We start from the raw sequence: 6,071 nt of genomic DNA on the forward strand, positions 1-6,071 counted from the left end.
TATACGGAGGGCATGCGTTTGGATCAAAAGGTATCCACTGAGTTCAATATTATTCAGCTTTTAAACCGGGGAAAAACAACAGTGACGAAAGCTTGAACTGTACAGTAAATGTGAATACACATTTAATATACATTTTGTAATGCAATCTGTAATGGTATGCATGTATTTCACTGTCACGCTTAGGATTCATTCCACACAAATTATCTCGATGAATGGCCGAAGCAGGTTTTGGTGACCGAAGGGACAAAGGACTCCTCAGGAGCACTAGTCCTGACCATGTGACTACTCTGTAAAATAAGGTAAAAATGATAAACATGGGATACATAATGGGTAACTGTTTAATACGGGCCATCAAGACTTTCTGGTGACATTTACAAGCACGAGGCAAAAGGCAGAGCTGTTTACAACTGTTACCTGAACTCACAGAATGCAATATAGGAATATATTAAATTACTTGTTATGTTATAGTTTATTCATTGATTTTCGTACGCTTTAGAAAGACTTGGAGCATTTAGTGTAATCTATTTAGTAGATATTATTTGCCTGAGACTGCAGATATGTCTGTCAATGTTTTGAGAAACATGTGGCACTATAGAATAGGTTTTACACAAGTGTAGTGTAGGTCAGTGGATTTCACTTTTTATACGATTCTGCTTTTATGTTTATTTTCGCACACAGGGCAGAATTCATAGGTACATTCTTGCCTCAAGGATGAGCTTATCGGCTGTGTGGATTAAAGCTCTGACAGCAGCACAGTCACAGTGATTTGTTTTTAATTTTGAGCAGCATTGAAAGAAATATGAAATGATGTTAACCATCCATTTAACTTTGTATTTAATTAGGGAAGCTAAATATTCTGCAAATTAATTCAACACTGAATTACTGGGGAAAAAATCAGAGTTATGACTCCTTTTCTGTGAAATACGAGCTTTGAAACTACTGAGAAACATGCAATAGTAAGGCTCAACCAGGATATATATAGCACAGCATCAATTTGTTGAATATTCAGGTTCTCTAAATACAGGTACCTGGATTGTTAACGCAGAATTGCTGCTTTCTTTCAGTGATGGAAAAAATGCTTTCAGAGTAGTAATCAGCAAACCTGACAAGCTCACCCTTTGGTCTTGTGGTTCATATATGTCACAAGAACCCCTTAATTTCAAGATAGGTCCATATTACACAGTTACCAGTTATGCAAAAATAGACAGAGAGAGACAGAGAAAGAACGAGAAAAAAGAGGATACCTAACATGCAAATTCTTAATACGGTCCAATATTGCCATAGAGAAATTCTGTTGAAATCCGAAACCCCCAGGCCAAAAGCGGTGTGGCTTTTAAATGCCGCTGAGATGACAATATAGGACCGATGTGGGTCTAACAGCTGCACGCAGCAGGGATGCAAATTACACACATTGCTAAAAAAAAAAAAAAAACACAGAGAAAAAAACTGCTAAAAACAGAGTAAAGTTCCTGGTTCAAACGTGTAAAAAAACCTCACCAATTAGGGTTATGAATTCACCCATGGTATGCCATACTTCATAGCGTTCAAGATGCACAAAACACCTATTTGCCAATGGCACAGAAACACAACAACAGTTAATATGAGAAAATCAGGGCAGATACCGTGAATCATGGCGCGTGTTGTGTGCGTTCATAACCATAATTAACAAATTTCAATAGTTTTATGCATTTTAACCAGAACCATAACTCTGTTTTAACTGTGCTTTTTCCAGTGATTATATATTTTTCACTGGTGGCAACAGCACCTGTGTAGTTATGGATAGGTCAGAGATTCAAAGGAAAGGCATTTTTTGCTTTCTTACAGCCATGCATTGGGGTTGCAGCACACAGTGGGGAAGCAGCTGGGCCTAGCCCAGCGTGCATTTTCAAAGGCTGTGCTCAGCTGAGGGAGAGCCGCAGGGGGTAGACACGTAGGCCAGGTCCTATGACCAATCACTCTGCGCAGCAGGGGGGGGCACTCAAGAAGAGTTGGGTGCAGGACCTGGGATTTGGCCAGACCCTGCAGCCAACCCCCTGGGTACAGCCAAAGACCGTGCACAGTGGAGTTGGCTGACCGTAGAGAGTTGGGTGCAGGGGCTGGCCACAGACAAAGCCCTACGGTCAAACCTGCAGGAGACGGCAGAAGGCCATGAACAAGGGGATTGGTCATCTGCAGAGGGTTTGGGGCAGGGCTTGGCCAGATGTCAGGCACTGTAGCAATCCCCCACTACGCATTGCTGTGTGCTACAGGTGTTTGCTGGCCAATGAGAGTTGGGCACAATGGCTTGCATAGTCAAGGCCCTGCAGCCAACCCTGTTGCATACAGCCATATGCAGCATGGGGTTGACCAACCATGGAGTGTTGGGCTCACTAACTTTACAAAGGCCAGGACCCGCGACCAACCCCCACTGTGTACAGCCCATGGACATTTGAGCGCAGGGGATGGCTGTAGGGCAGGTAGGGCAGGTAGTGCAGGACCTATGACCAACCCGCAACGCAATGCAGATGACTGTGCACTGCAGATTTTGACTGCCTGTGAAGAGTTGAGTACAAGGGCTAGCCACAGCCCAGGCCCTGTGGCCAATCGCACTGCACACAAGCAAAGGCCTTGTGCAGCTGTGTTGGCCACCAAGGCCGACTTTAGCACTTTTGGCGCCCGGTGCAAAAATCATTTTTGATGCCCCACCATGACCTCCTCCTTGGATTCCCTCATGACCACCGGGCGTAAGTGCCCCTCATCTCTCCATACATCTCGCATAAATTTCATTTGTTTTAAAGCACTTGTAAATGCTGACTTTACTAATAAGAATGTATATCTACACAAACAAACACTTTTCAGCAAAATTAGGAACAGATAATAAAAGACTGGGGGTAAAAACATAACGTCCCAGCCTATTTAATGCAGTTTGCATGCAGCTCTTTGATTACAGTTCGCAACAGTCACTGTTCTATATTAGGGTTAAAACAACATTCCCTTGCACACGCTGACAGTATATATTATGTATCATTGACAATAATAAAAAACACTCTTGTTCCTCCGTTGAAACAGTCACTTCGGTTTAATCTTGAGATCTTTAGCCAACACGTGTTTCGTCGCGCTTAATTGATGTGTGCCGCAACTTCTTCAGGGCTCTAATCTCTTTGTATGGATCCTCAGTTCCGGTTTTATTTCTGACCCAGAATGGGTTCTAGTACTCCAGTGGTATTTGCATAGTAAAGGGCAACAGTGATTACTGTGTCCAAGATTTAGTGTATTCCATAATTCTTGTCTTAAGTGTGGATCTTGTGTGTATAAGTCATAAATCCATCATGAAGAATGATGACTTGGTATAGTAAAACCACTCTTTGGGGGCTAAGTAAGTCCCTCTTGCCAGCAACCAAGTCTTTACTGGTGTAAACGCAAAGCCTCTGTTCAGTAGCAGGGCTGCCTCCGGCGTGTCCAAACCTTGGACACAGTAATCACTGTTGCCCTTTACTGTGCAAATACCACTGGCGTACTAGAACCCATTCCGGGTCGTAAATACAATGGGAACTGAGGATCCATACAAAGAGATTAGAGCCCTGAAGAAGTCGCTGCGCATATCAATTAAGCGCGTCGAAACACGTGTTGGTTAAGGCCCTTAAGGATCTCAAGATTAAACTGAAGTGACTATTTCAACGGAGGAACAAGAGTGTTTTTTACTATTGTCAATCATACATAATACTGTTGGCGTGTGCAAGGGACTGTTGTTTTGGTTTATTAGTGGTTATCCACACATTGGGGAGGAGGGTAGCTCTCCCCACCCTTATGCACCACAATCATAACTGTACACTAGTACATACTCACTGAATATTCCCCAGGAGCACCATTACGCTACACAATCCACCGACCAAAAAGTCCCACTATTTTAGGGTTGTACCATATGAACTGCGTTGACAAAAGAATCTCTGTGACAAAAGCTGTTACCACTCAGCTAGCCACATAAAACACAGATCTGTGATCTGCACGGAAAGAGCTCTCTGCAGCAGGCATATTAACCCTATCCGCTACTATATGGCAAGTGAAGACTGCCACTAGACAAAACTCTGATCTCTCTCTCTCAAGCAGGAACATTATCACGAGTTATCTTGAAATTGTTAATGCTGTCTGAAAACTTGACGTACAAGTAACTGCAGCAGGTGTTTTTAAATCATAAGTTATTGCTAAACACAGCCCTCCCCCACGGGCAGTGCCCCCCTACCCCAGGTCAGCGCCCAGTGGGGCAGCACCTGATGCATTGCCCTAAAGCCAGCCCAGGTGCCACCTGAAGGAGTACAGCAGGGGCCCTGTGGCCACCCATAGTGCACACCGCTGTCAGTGGTTTGCACAATGGGCGGCCACCCACAGAGGATGTGGAATAGAGCCAGGCCTCCTGGCCAAATCCTGCTGCTGAGTGTTAACCGCCCATGGAGATAAACACTGAAGGAATGAATCAAAATTCTACACGCGTGACTGTGGTGGCTCCCCTGTGCCTCCTGGGGGCACATCTGCCTGGCACTGCTCTTTGGCCAGGCTCCGTGGTACAGCAAAGGTGCCATGGGCCCTGACGCAAGCAAGGGAAACATATCCTTCACCCACTGGCTGAAAAGTAAAAGATATCCAGGTTTTGGATGCACTTGGATTCTAGCCTTCCAGGTCCTGGTGCCACTGCTCCTGCTGCACTATTGATTGCACCTGAAGTGTCGACCATCACGTATGTCCCCCACTACGGATATCATGGACTGTCCCAAAGCTTCCTTTCAGCTGGGACAGAAACCTGCCAGAGCCCCCAGTCCAATGCAGGACACCTTTCGCGCTATCATTCTGGTGCCCCAGATATTTACCCTGACAAGGGCCTTCGAAGGAATTTTGGCACCATGAATTGTGTGTATTTTACGTTTTAAATGTAAGCAATTAATTTGCGAAATTAGTCTCGCTATGCCACGTGTCAGAACGTGCAGCTGTTTTACCAAATGAAGTGACTGCATTACAAATGTAAAAAACACAGTGAATCATCCTGATGTAAGCGGGCACCAGGCTAGTGAACAACAAAGAGCCGGGGGTTGGGGGCACAGCTCCCCTTGCACCCCTAAGAACTGCATTAATGAATACCCTGCGCCAGTTTTCTATATTACAGCTCGGCCATCGGTGCCCCCCTGATGTACGACCAGAAAGAACACTGCAGAGCGTTATTGTTCGAAATGCTTCAGTGAAAATAAATACAAAATGTAAGATTAAACCGGAGGGTTCAAAGGACATGAATGTTATTTGCTAAACTATCAATAGCGGTACCAGACTACAGCAAAACACAACACGTGTTTACCATGTATCACCCCGGTTTATGAAAGGTAGATTACACGTATGCTCGCTGTAGAAACATCGGGAACAACAAAAAACACCCAAATTAGAGTACAATCAAAGACAATTATAATGGCTGCTGTATAACACTAAAGCGAGACACATGAAGTTAATGTTAAAATAGTGTATACGAATATGCAACTATTTTCTTTCAATATATCGCGCCCACTTATCCATCATAGTTCTGACCAGAACTATTGTAAGAGTGAAATAACGAGGCCCACCCTCTGCGAGATATCTCTCACGGGAAGAAGTGCTAATGAATGTTTCTCAGAAAAGCGCTTCTTGCTTAAAATTCAGGAATGCAGTCTGACTGACATTTAACGTTTGCAAATTAAAAAAAAACTTCAGAATTACCTACCCGGAATATTTATTTCAGTTTTCGGTTCTGCTTGCTGGTTGCTAAGGGTGTATACTACAGAATGCCCTGCACCTGCCCCGCACTGCTTGTCTCCGAGGTCCTACCTGCCGCCGGGTTACTCGAGAAGCTGTATTTTGAGCCAGCATCATCAGCGCACACAAAAGAAATCAAACCTGTTTTGTATTTCTTTCGGTTTTATTTTGTTGCGTCGCATAGTTCAGTTGGTTCCTTTTTTCGCACACTACACATTGAAACATGTATCAGCAATGATTTCAGCTAAGCGATTTGTGAAAAATGTTTTTCATAATTACCATACTCCAAGGACCGGTGGTTTTTGTCCTTATATCCTTGCTGT

At 44.1% G+C, this 6,071-nt stretch overlaps 1 protein-coding gene across 2 annotated transcripts in view; it reads right to left on the bottom strand.

Annotated features, from left to right (window-relative positions):
* Positions 1-5,802, bottom strand: part of LOC147666399 (uncharacterized) — a 392,367-nt gene extending 386,565 nt beyond the window's left edge. For both annotated transcript variants that reach the window (XM_086949092.1, XM_086949091.1), the window contains exon 1: positions 5,717-5,802. The gene's annotated coding sequence lies outside the window, so the exon portion shown is untranslated. The remainder of the gene's footprint in view (positions 1-5,716) is intronic.
* Between the last annotated feature and the right edge of the window lie 269 nt (positions 5,803-6,071).

Source organism: Lissotriton vulgaris, unplaced genomic scaffold (genome assembly GCF_964263255.1).
Source record: "Lissotriton vulgaris unplaced genomic scaffold, aLisVul1.2 SCAFFOLD_532, whole genome shotgun sequence".
In the NCBI taxonomy this organism is placed as follows: Eukaryota; Metazoa; Chordata; class Amphibia; order Caudata; family Salamandridae; genus Lissotriton; species Lissotriton vulgaris.